Source organism: Mobula birostris, chromosome 11, assembly GCF_030028105.1.
Source record: "Mobula birostris isolate sMobBir1 chromosome 11, sMobBir1.hap1, whole genome shotgun sequence".
NCBI lineage: Eukaryota > Metazoa > Chordata > Chondrichthyes > Myliobatiformes > Myliobatidae > Mobula > Mobula birostris.
Window position 1 is genome coordinate 114,972,324 of NC_092380.1, and position 12,436 is coordinate 114,984,759.

Genomic DNA, 12,436 nt, shown 5'->3' on the forward strand with positions numbered 1-12,436 from the left:
TCTAGTTCTAACACCGCACCCCTCCCAACCTCAGTGGAAAAAAGCCTGCTTGCATTTATCCTATCTATACCCCCATAATGTTGTTTGCCTCTAACAAATCCCCCCTCATTCTCCTGCACTCCAGGGAATAAAGTCCGAACCTTTTCAACCTCCAGTCCTTGTAAATTATCTCTAAGCACTTTCAGCCTTTCGTGTAGGTGACCAGAACTGCAGACAAACAGAGTGAATAACAATATGCACTGTTAGCAAGGGAGGTCACTGTCCACCTCCATTGTATTCCACGTGTAATTCACCGCCAACATACAGGTCCCGAGGGAGTTGGAGGTCCACCATGAAAGGGTAGTCCTCAAAAAAAAATACAGCAAATTTGAAATTAAAACAGAAAATGCTATAAACTCAGAACGTCAGTGAGCATCCATCACCAAGATCTGCCAACACTGAGCACATCTATACAGAGCGCTGTCACAGGAAAGCAGCCTCAATCCTCAGGGACCCCACCACCCAGGCCACACTCTCTACTCACCGCTGCCATCAGAAAGGTGGTACAGGAGCCTCAAGGCCAGCATCACGAGGCTCAGAAACAGTTATTACCCCTGAATCATCAGGCTCGTGAACTAGAGGGGATAACTTCACTCACTCCCACAACCTACAGACTCACTTTCAGGGAATCTTCATCTCACGTTCTCAATATTATTTATTTATTGCGTATTTGCATAGTTTGTCTGCTAATGCACAGGGTTGTTTGCCAGTCTTTGTGTACAGCTCTTCATTAATTCAGTTGTATTTTTTGTTCTACTGTGAACACCTGCGAGAAGCTGAATCTCAGGGTAGTACTTGGTGACATATACATGCTTTGATAGGGATTACTTTGAACTTAGACCTGTGGAGAGAGAAACGGTGAACGTTTTGGGTTGAAGAGCTGTTGGTGAGAGCTCCTTGGCGGTGCGGGTGGGACATTCGCCCACCTGCCCTGAGGACAGTAACCGTTACCCCACACTTTCAGATGGGCCGAGGGTCCCAGACTAACAAGGGCATAGGTTGCTGTCTGGAACAGCCGCATTCCTGGGAAAATCTGACGGCATGAGGACAACCACCACTGCCCACAGTCACGATATAGTGTCAGGGGCAGTCAGACGCAGCTGCACACACCCGTCCCCAGGACCCTCCACCCAACCTCTTTCACCAAACAGCCTAACCCAAAATTCTCAGATTCCGAACCCTGAGTACACTCACAGGTCGTCTCCAACTTCATTTCACCCCTCACTGCCCATCATACTCGAGTAGGTCCCATTCTTTGAATTAACAACCAAGTTTGAACAGCTGATTGGGTGATGGGCAGAATCCTCTAACAAACCTTCCCATTTGCTGTACAAAGCCAGACATGAGACTGAGGAATCTATGACGCAACCAACAGCAGTGGCTATGGGCAGAGCCTCCAGGAATGGAAACCAATGACTTGTCTTCTGTCCAGGATTCAGGACCACTAATCGATCACTATTATTACACATCCATAGCCCTGATGTACTCCCACCCTCCCCTCTCCCCCCAAATGATTATCAATCATCGATTATTGATCATTCAGGACCACTAATCGATCACTATATTACACATCCATAGCCCTGATGTACTCCCACCCTCCCCTCTCCCCCCAAATGATTATCGATCATTCAGGACCACTAATGGATCACTATACTACACATCCATCACCCTGATGTACGTTCCTCCCTTCCCTCCCTCCCTTTCCTCCCAAATGATTATCACCATCATCTCCAAGATTTTGCCCAATTCTACCCCTTGGTATCAGGGTAGCTCTTTCAGGGTCAGCATGGTACCACAGAGGTTAGCATAACACTTTACATTGCCAGGTTCAATTCCCACCGCTGCCCGGAGAGTTTGTGCATTCTCCCGGTGACTACGTGGGTTTCCTCTGGTGCTTCACTTTCCTCCCACAGTCCAAAGAAGGTATGGGGTTGTAGGTTAATTGGGTCACAGGTGTCATTGGGTTTGGACTAGATGGGCCAAAGGGCCTGTTTCTGTGCTGTAGTTCTCCATGATACATTCCTCGATCTTTTGGATCTATACCTACCTCTGCCTTAAATACATCCAAAACTTTTCCAGTGGCTTTGAAGCCCACCCTCCATGCGGACGAGAAATCCAGAGATTCACCTGCCCGGGACACACGAAATTCCTACACGGCTCAGTATTAAAACGATCACCCATTAACTTGTAACCACATTCCCGTTGACTCTCAGAATTTTTATCTATGCACTACAAAAAGCATCTCATCTGGATGTATCACATCTTGGTATGCCAACTGCTCTGCCTGTGACTGGACTGTAAGAAAATGCAGAGATGTGGACACAGCTCAGCACATCACAGAAACCTGCCTCCCCCCCCACCCCAGGACTCTGTCTACACGTCTCGCTGCCTCAGTACAACAGTCAGCAAAGTCAAAGACCGCACCCACCCCCCCCACATTGGGCAGAAATACAAAAGCCTGAAAGCACATACCACCAGGCTCTTAAATCCCGTTGTTAAAAGACTATTGAACAGTCCTCCAGCACGATAAAATGGAGTTTTGACCTCAATCTACCTTGATATGTCTTTGCATCTTATTGTCTGCCTGCACTTCACTTCCTCCGTTTATGAAACACCTTATTCTGAATCCATTTTTTGCAGCAGGATCTGGATCAGCTGGGAACATAGGCTGAAAAAGGCAGATTGAAGGAACTCAGCAGGTCGGGCAGCATCTATGGAGAGGAATAGACAGTTAATGCAAGCCCAGGCCAGGGACTGAGGGCATGGAGGTAGCTGGGCCTGGGGTTGGAAGCCTGTGTGTGGTTGGTTATGCTGCTGTTGTGTTGTTCTGCTGAGGGAATCCAATCTTGGTGCTGAAATATTTATTTATTTAGTGATAGAGTGAGGAATAGGCCCAGTAGGCTCCTTCAACACTTAAACCAACTCTGCCCCAGCAACCCCAATTATAACCCTAAACCAATCATTTACAATGACAGATTCACCTACCCAGTATGTCTTTAGACTGTGAGAGGAAGGCAGAATATCCAGAGAAAACCCATGCATTCCACGGGGAGGACGTACTGACTCCTTGGAGGGGATGCTGGGTTTGACCTCCGAACTCTGACACCCAAGCTGTAGTATATCACGCTAACTACTACAGTACCCTATGTGGCAACAGTTGTGGCCTGCTGACAGCACATCATTAGGTTATGTTGGTTGTTGACACAAACAATGTGTTTCACTCTACATTTTGATGCACGCATGATAAATAAAGCTGATTCTGAACCTGTCAGAGGATAAATTTAACCTCAAGGTTAGTCCGTCATTGGGTGGATTTATCTGGGGAACGTGTAAGTGGTTTAGTCTGTGACATCAGCAGCTCAAACTCATGGACCGGCCGTGTGGAGTGGGACTCTGGTGGTGAGTTTCTTCACACCGAGGGGAGGACTGCAACAGGCTGCTTGGGGGAGTGGGGGAAGGGGGGGTGGACTTGGACAGAATTAGAGGTAATGTTTAAGGGGGAGTGGGGAGAGGAGAGTGTAGTGATTGTTTTTGCCCCACCACTGTGTCTCCAGCCCCGCTAAGGAGATCAGCATCTGTATTCTGTCTAGTAATCGATCCAACACAGGAACAGGCCCTTCAGCTGCCACATCTGTGCTGCCCACACCTGGGTTTCCATCACAGCAAAGGTGTACCAACCTGCTCTTGTCAACTTCAAATGTACAGCCAATGCCGAATAATTGAGCCATCGTTTAATCTGAACAGCCGCTTATCTGGGACAAATCTTAAAGAACAAAAACAAATTGAGGAAATAGCTGGGATTCCCTACATTTATTTGGGACAGGAGACTGTTGCCAAGCAGTTTCTAATGAGCATCAGTCGCATGCAAGCGCATAGCCATTAGACACAACACCGTACTCCAAGCAGTTTGTAAATAGCACCAACAGCGTGTGCTTGCATTAAAAAGGCGGCACTTTTTGACACTGATAGACCATGAGACCGCAAGATACAGGAGCAGAATTAGACCATTCGGACTATTAAATCAATTCCATCTTTTCATCATGGCTGATCCAATTCCCTCTCAACTCCACTGTCCTGCTTTCTCCACGTAACCTGTCACACCGACTAATCAAGAAACTATTAACCTCGGCCTTAAATTCACACAGTGGCCTAGCCCCCACAGCTGTCTGTGCAACAGGTTCACCAGCCTCTGGCGAAAGAAATTCCTCTTCATCTCCATTCTAAATGGACGTCCCTCTATTCTGAGGCTGTCTCCTTTGGATTTAGACTCTCCCACCATCCTCTCCACATCCACTCTATCAAGGCCTTTCACCATTTGATAGGTTTCAATCAGGTCACCCCTTCTTCCGAACTCTAGTGAATACAGGCCCAAAGCTATTAACCGCTCTTCATATGACAAGCCATTCAACCCTGGAATCATTTTTGCGATCCTCCTTTGAACCCTCTCCAGTTTCAGCACATCCTTTCCAAGATCAGAGGCCCAAACCCATTCACAATACTCCGAGTGAGGCCTCAGCAGTGCTTTATAAAATTCTCGACATTACATCTTTGTTTTTGTTTTCTAGTCCTCTTGAAATGAATGCTTACATTGCATTCACTTTCTTCACCACTGACTCAACCTACAAGTTAACCTTCAGGACTGAAGGTGTTGTATTTGAATGAGTGCAGTATACAGAATAAGGTAGATGAACTAGTAGCAAAGTTACAGATTAGCAAGTTGTAGGCATCTCCAAATCATGGCTGAAAGAAGATTATTGCTGGGAGCTTAATGTCCAAGGATACACATTGTATCAAAAAAGACAGGTAGGAAGGCAGAGGAGGTGATGTGGCTCTTTTTGTAAAAAATGAAGTCAATACGTAGGGTCAGAAGGTGTTGAATCACTGTGGATAGAGCCAAGGAACTGCAACAGTAAAAAGACCCTGATGGGAGTTTTAAACAGACCCCCAAACAGTAGTAAGGATGTGGTCTACAAATTACAAAGGGAGATAGAAAATACATGCCAAAAGGACAATGTTACAATAGTCATGGGGGATTTCAATATGCAAGTAGATTGGGAATCAGGTTGGTGCTGGATTCCAGGAGGAGGAATTTCTAGAGTGCTGACAAGATGGCTTTTTAGAGCAGCTCATGGTTGAGCCCACTAGGGGATCAGCTATTCTGGATTGGGTGTTGTGCAAAGAACCAGAATTGATTAGAGAGCTTAAGGTAAAAGAACCCTTAAGAGCAAGTGATCATTATATGATCAAACTCACCCTGAAATTTGAGGAGACTCTCAAGTCAGAGGCATCAGTATTACAGTGGGGCAAAGGGAATTTCAGCGGCATGAGAGAGAGGAGTTGGCCAGAACTGATTGGAAAAGAATACTGGCAGGGATGACAGAACAGCAATGGTTGGAATTTCTGGAAGCAATTCGAAGGCACAGGATATATACATCCCAAAGAGGAAAAAATATCCTAAAGGAAAGATGACACAACCGTGGCTAATGATAAGTCAAAGCCAACAAAGAGAGGGCATATAATAGAGCAAAATTTAGCAGGAAGTTAAGAGGATTGGAAGGCTTTTAAACACCAACAGAAGGCAATTAAAAGAGCTATTAAGTTAAAGATGGAATACGAAAGTAAGCTAGCCAATAATATTAAAGAGATGATATCAAAAGTTTCTTCAGACACAAAGTATAAAAGAGAGATGAGAGTGGATATCGGACCGCTGGAAAATGATGCTGGAGATATTGTAATGGGGAGACAATGAAATGGCAGATAAATTGGAGCATTTTTTGTGGTCTTCACTGTGGAAGACACTAGCTAGTTTACGGTCCAGACGTTATGAAGTGTGTGTGTTACCATTAATGGGGAGAAAGTTCTTGGGAAACTGAAAGGTCTGAAGGTAGATAAATCACCTGGACCAGATGGTGTACACCCCAGGGTTCTGAAAGAGGTGGCTGAAGAGATTGTGGAGGCATTAGTAATGATGTTTCAAGAATAACTAGATTCAGGAATGGTTCTAGAAGACTGGAAAATTGCAAATGTTCACTCTACTCTTCAAGAAGGGAAAGAGATAGAAGAAAGGAAACCATAGGCCAGTTAATCTGACCTCAGTGGTTGGGAAGATGTTGGAGTTGATTATTAAGGATGAGGTCTCAGGGAACTTGAAGACACATGATAAAACAGGCCATAGTCAACGTGGTTTCCTCAAATCTGTTAGAATTCTTTGAGAAAGTAACAAACAGGATAGACAAAGGAGAATGGGTTGATTTTATGTACTTGGATTTTCAGGCCTTTGACAAGGTGCCATATGAGGCTGCTTAACAAGTTATAAGTCCGTGGTATTACAGGAAAGATTCTAGCACGGATAAAGCAGTGGATGATTGGCAGGAAGCAAATATTGAGAATAAAGGGAGCCTTTTCTGTCTGGCTGCCGGTGACTAGTGGTATTCCACAGGGGTCTGTGTTGGAACCGATTCTTTTTATGTTACATGTTAATGATCTGGATGATGGAATTGATGGCTTTATTATAACATTTGCAGGCAATATTAAGATAGGTGGAGGGGCAGGTAGTTGTGAGGAAGTAGAGAGGCTACAGAAGGTCTTAGATTAGGAGAATGGGCAAAGAAATGTCAGATGGAATACAGTGTTGGAAAATGTGTGGTCATGCACTTTGGTAGAAGAAATGAAAGAGTTGACTGTTTTCTAAATGGAGAGAAAATACAAAAGGCTTAGGTGGAAAAGGACTTGGAAGTCCTTGTGCAGGATTCCCTAAAAATAACTTGCAGGCTGAGTCTCAGGTGAGGAAGGCAAATGCAACGTTTGCATTCATTTCAAGCAGACCAGAATATAAAAGAGAATATATGGAGAAAAGTAAAAGTGGCAGGCTGACAAATCCAGGGCAAGCATTAAAAAGGGCCACTTTTCAGCATAATTGTATAAGGGCTAAGAGAGTTGTAAAAGGGCGCCTGAAGGCTTTGTGTGTCAATGCGAGGAGCATTCGTAATAAGGTGGATGAATTGAAAGTGCAGATTGTTATTAATGATTATGATATAGTTAGGATCACAGAGACATGGCTCCAGGGTGACCAGGGATGGGAGCTCAACATTCAGGGATATTCAATATTCAGGAAGGATAGACATGAAGGAAGGGGAGGTGGGGTGGCATTGCTGGTTAAAGAAGAGATTAACGCAATAGAAAGGAAGGACATAAGCCAGGAAGATGTGGAATCGATATGGGTAGAGCTGCGTAATACTAAGGGGCAGAAGACGCTGGTGGGAGTTGTGTACAGGCCACCTAACAGTAGTAGTGAGGTCGGAGATGGTATTTAGCAGGAAATTAGAAATGTGTGCAATAAAGGAACAGCAGTTATAATGGGTGACTTCAATCTACATGTAGATTGGGTGAACCAAATTGGTAAAGGTGCTGAGGAAGAGGATTTCTTGGAATGTATGCGGGATGGTTTTTTGAACCAACATGTCGAGGAACCGACTAGAGAGCAGGCTATTCTGGACTGGGTTTTGAGCAATGAGGAAGGGTTAATTAGCAATCTTGTCGTGAGAGGCCCCTTGGGTAAGAGTGACCATAATATGGTGGAATTCTTCATTAAGATGGAGAGTGACATAGTTAATTCAGAAACAAAGGTTCTGAACTTAAAGAGGGGTAACTTTGAAGGTATGAGACGTGAATTAGCTAAGATAGACTGGCAAATGACACTTAAAGGATTGACGGTGGATATGCAATGGCAAGCATTTAAAGGTTGCATGGATGAACTGCAACAAGTGTTCATCCCTGTTTGGCAAAAGAATAAATCAAGGAAGGTAGTGCACCCGTGGCTGACAAGAGAAATTAGGGATAGTATCAATTCCAAAGAAGCAGCATACAAATTAGCCAGAGAAAGTGGCTCACCTGAGGACTGGGAGAAATTCAGAGTTCAGCAGAGGAGGACAAAGGGCTTAATTAGGAAGGGGAAAAAAGATTATGAGAGAAACTTGGCAGGCAACATAAAAACGGACTGTAAAAGCTTTTATAGATATGTAAAAAGGAAAAGACTGGTAAAGACAAATGTAGGTCCCCTGCAGGCAGAAACAGGTGAGTTGATTATGGGGAGCAAGGACATGGCAGACCAATTGAATAATTACTTTGGTTCTGTCTTCACTAACGAGGACATAAATAATCTTCCGGAAATAGTAGGGGACAGAGGGTCCAGTGAGGTGGAGGAACTGAGCGAAATACATGTTAGTAGGGAAGTGGTGTTAGGTAAATTGAAGGGATTGAAGGCAGATAAATCCCCAGGGCCAGATGGTCTGCATCCCAGGGTGTTTAAGGAAGTAGCCCAAGAAATAGTGGATGCATTAGTGATAATTTTTCAAAACTCGTTAGATTCTGGACTAGTTCCTGAGGATTGGAGGGTGGCTAATATAACTCCACTTTTTAAAAAAGGAGGGAGAGAGAAACCGGGGAATTATAGACCAGTTAGCCTAACGTCGGTGGTGGGGAAACTGCTGGAGTCAGTTATCAAGGATGTGATAACAGCACATTTGGAAAGTGGTGAAGTGATCGGACAAAGTCAGCATGGTTTTGTGAAAGGAAAATCATGTCTGACGAATCTCATAGAATTTTTGGAGGATGTAACTAGTAAAGTGGATAGGGGAGAACCAGTGGATGTGGTATATTTGGATTTTCAGAAGGCTTTTGACAAGGTACCACACAGGAGATTAGTGTGCAAACTTAAAGCACACGGTATTGGGGGTAAGGTATTGGTGTGGGTGGAGAGTTGGTTAGCAGACAGGAAGCAAAGAGTGGGAATAAATGGGACCTTTTCAGAATGGCAGGCGGTGACTAGCGGGGTACCGCAAGGCTCAGTGCTGGGACCCCAGTTGTTTACAATATATATTAATGACTTGGATGAGGGAATTAAATGCAGCATCTCCAAGTTTGCGGATGACACGAAGCTGGGTGGCAGTGTTAGCTGTGAGGAGGATGCTAAGAGGATGCAGGGTGACTTGGATAGGTTGGGTGAGTGGGCAAATTCATGGCAGATGCAATTTAATGTGGATAAATGTGAAGTTATCCACTTTGGTGGCAAAAATAGGAAAACAGATTATTATCTGAATGGTGGCCGATTAGGAAAAGGGGAGGTGCAACGTGACCTGGGTGTCATTATACACCAGTCATTGAAAGTGGGCATGCAGGTACAGCAGGCGGTGAAAAAGGCGAATGGTATGCTGGCATTTATAGCGAGAGGATTTGAGTACAGGAGCAGGGAGGTACTACTGCAGTTGTACAAGGCCTTGGTGAGACCGCACCTGGAGTATTGTGTGCAGTTTTGGTCCCCTAATCTGAGGAAAGACATCCTTGCCATAGAGGGAGTACAGAGAAGGTTCACCAGATTGATTTCTGGGATGGCAGGACTTTCATATGAAGAAAGAATGGATGAACTGGGTTTGTACTCGTTGGAATTTAGAAGATTGAGGGGGGGATCTGATTGAAACGTATGAGATCCTAAAGGGATTGGACAGGCTAGATGCAGGAAGATTGTTCCCGATGTTGGGGAAGTCCAGAACGAGGGGTCACAGTTTGAGGATAGAGGGGAAGCCTTTTAGGACTGAGATTAGGAAAAACTTCTTCACACAGAGAGTGGTGAATCTGTGGAATTCTCTGCCACAGGAAACAGTTGAGGCCAGTTCATTGGCTATATTTAAGAGGGAGTTAGATATGGCCCTTGTAGCTACGGGGGTCAGGGGGTATGGAGGGAAGGCTGGGGCGGTGTTCTGAGTTGGATGATCAGCCATGATCATAATAAATGGCGGTGCAGGCTCGAAGGGCCGAATGGCCTACTCCTGCACCTATTTTCTATGTTTCTATGTAAAAGCAAGGATGTAATACTGAGATTATATAAAGTACTGGTGAGGCCTCACTTGGAGTATTGTGAGCAGGTTTGTGCCCCTATCTTAGAAAGGATGTACTGAAACTGCAGGGGTTCAAGGAGGTTCACAAAAATGATTCCAGGATTGAATGGCTTGTCATATGAAGAGCATTTGGTGGCTCTGGGCCTGTATTCACTGGAATTCAGAGAATGAGGGGTGACCTCATTGAAACCTATCAATGGTGAAAGGCCTCAATAGAGAGGATGCTTCCTATGGTGGGAGAGTCTAAGACCAGAGGACACAGCCTCTCAATAGAGGGTAGAACAGAGATGAGGAGGAATTTCTTCAGCCAGAGTGTGGTGAATCTGTGGAATTCTTTGCCACAGGCAGCTGTGGAGGCCAAGTCTTTATGTATATTTAAGGCAGAGGTTGGTAAGAGTCTTGATTGGTCAGGGCATGAAGGGTTATTGAGAGAAGGCAGGAGATTGCGGCTGAGAGGAAAATTGGATCAGCCATGATGAAATGGCAGAGCAGACTCGATAGGCCAGATAGCCTAATTCTACTCCTATATCTTATGGGGGGGGGGGTGGGTGAGGTCTGGGCCTGACATCCTGCTCACCCAGGGAAAGTGTACGCGCAATACATCGCCTCTCCTTTCCCGGTGTAGTGATCGCCGTGTGGTCACTGTCTGGCCTACTAGGCAGATCACTGCAAGTGGCCTCTCCTACATTACTGCGTCCGTAGCAACACCTTCTCATTGGTGCCCTCCGTTTCCGCCGAGCTTGCTATGCCATGGCGCGACCGAGTGTCCAGCGGTATAACTGGATGGGTCGGCTGGGCTCGTTGGCCTTGGTTGGCAGCCAGTCTAACAGAAGGACAACTCTGAATCCAAACCCGGGCAGTCAGGGCTCGTTAGCCTTGTCAGGCCATCCACCACTCCGACGTAAATCCTACGACCCGAGGACCTCGCTGTCACCGTCCCAGCTTGTTAGGCTATGGCAGATGAACCCCGGGTGTAAAGGGTGGGGCCAGTACCCCGCACACTGCCCTCCACCTAAGATACCATAGCGCAGGCCGAAGGACACACCCACGTCTACGACCATCCTCCCCGACCGTTCATCAAGCCCTGCAGCGCCGGGAAAAGGGCGAACACGGCAGGAGGAAGATGACACTGGAAACCGCAGTTCTGATCCTGCACGCAGGCGGTTCAGGTGTATGGGTCGTCTGACGTTGACCCCGGAGATGGTGATATCATTTGGCAGCACCCTAAACGACCAAGCAGCTTTCTCTAGGGACAGCACTGCCTGCTCCACACGGAGAGGGGCCTAGAATAGGTGGCCTAACCAAAGCTTGTTTCCATTTCCCCCAACACACATCAAAGTTGCTGGTGAACGTAGCAGGCCAGGCAGCATCTCTAGGAAGAGGTACAGTCGACGTTTCAGGCTGAGACCCTTCGTCAGGACTAACTGAAGGAAGAGCTAGTAAGAGATTTGAAAGTGGGAGGGGGAGCGGGAGATCCAAAATGATAGGAGAAGACAGGAGGGGGAGGGATGAGCCAAGAGCTGGACAGGTGAATGGCAAAGGGGATATGAGAGGATCATGGGACAGGAGGTCTGGGGAGAAAGACAAGCAGGGGGGGAGCCCAGAGGATGGGCAAGGGGTATAGTCAGAGGGACAGAGGGAGAAAAAGGAGAGTGAGAGAAAGAATGTGTGTATAAAAATAACTAACGGATGGGGTACGAGGGGGAGGTGGGGCATTAGCAGAAGTTAGAGAAGTCGATGTTCATACCATCAGGTTGGAGGCTACCCAGACGGAATATAAGGTGTTGTTCCTCCAACCTGAGTGTGGCTTCATCTTTACAGTAGAGGAGGCCGTGGATAGACATGTCAGAATGGGAATGGGATGTGGAATTAAAATGTGTAAATGCCTCCAACCTGATGGCATGAACATCGACTTCTCTAACTTCCGCTAATGCCCCACCTCCCCCTCGTACCCCATCCGTTAGTTATTTTTATACACACATTCTTTCTCTCACTCTCCTTTTTCTCCCTCTGTCCCTCTGACTATACCCCTTGCCCATCCTCTGGGCTCCCCCCCCCTTGCCTTTCTCCCCAGACCTCCTGTCCCATGATCCTCTCATATCCCCTTTGCCAATCAACTGTCCAGCTCTTGGCTCCATCCCTCCCCCTCCTGTCTTCTCCTATCATTTTGGATCTGCCCCTCCTCCTCCCACTTTCAAATCTCTCACTAACTCTTCCTTCAGTTAGTCCTGACGAAGGGTCTCGGCCTGAAACGTGGACTGCACCTCTTCCTAGAGATGCTGCCTGGCCTGCTGCGTTCACCAGCAACTTTGATGTGTGTTGCTTGAATTTCCACCATCTGCAGAATTCCTGTTGTTTCCATTTTCCCCAGCTGGCTAGCCGCGGTCAACGGGCATCCTCAAATGTAGTCGAACAACAAAAAAAGGTGCACACCTGCATCACAAGGAGTGCAAGGACTAAAGCTCGCATACTGGAACATCAGAACCATGCTCGATACAGCACAC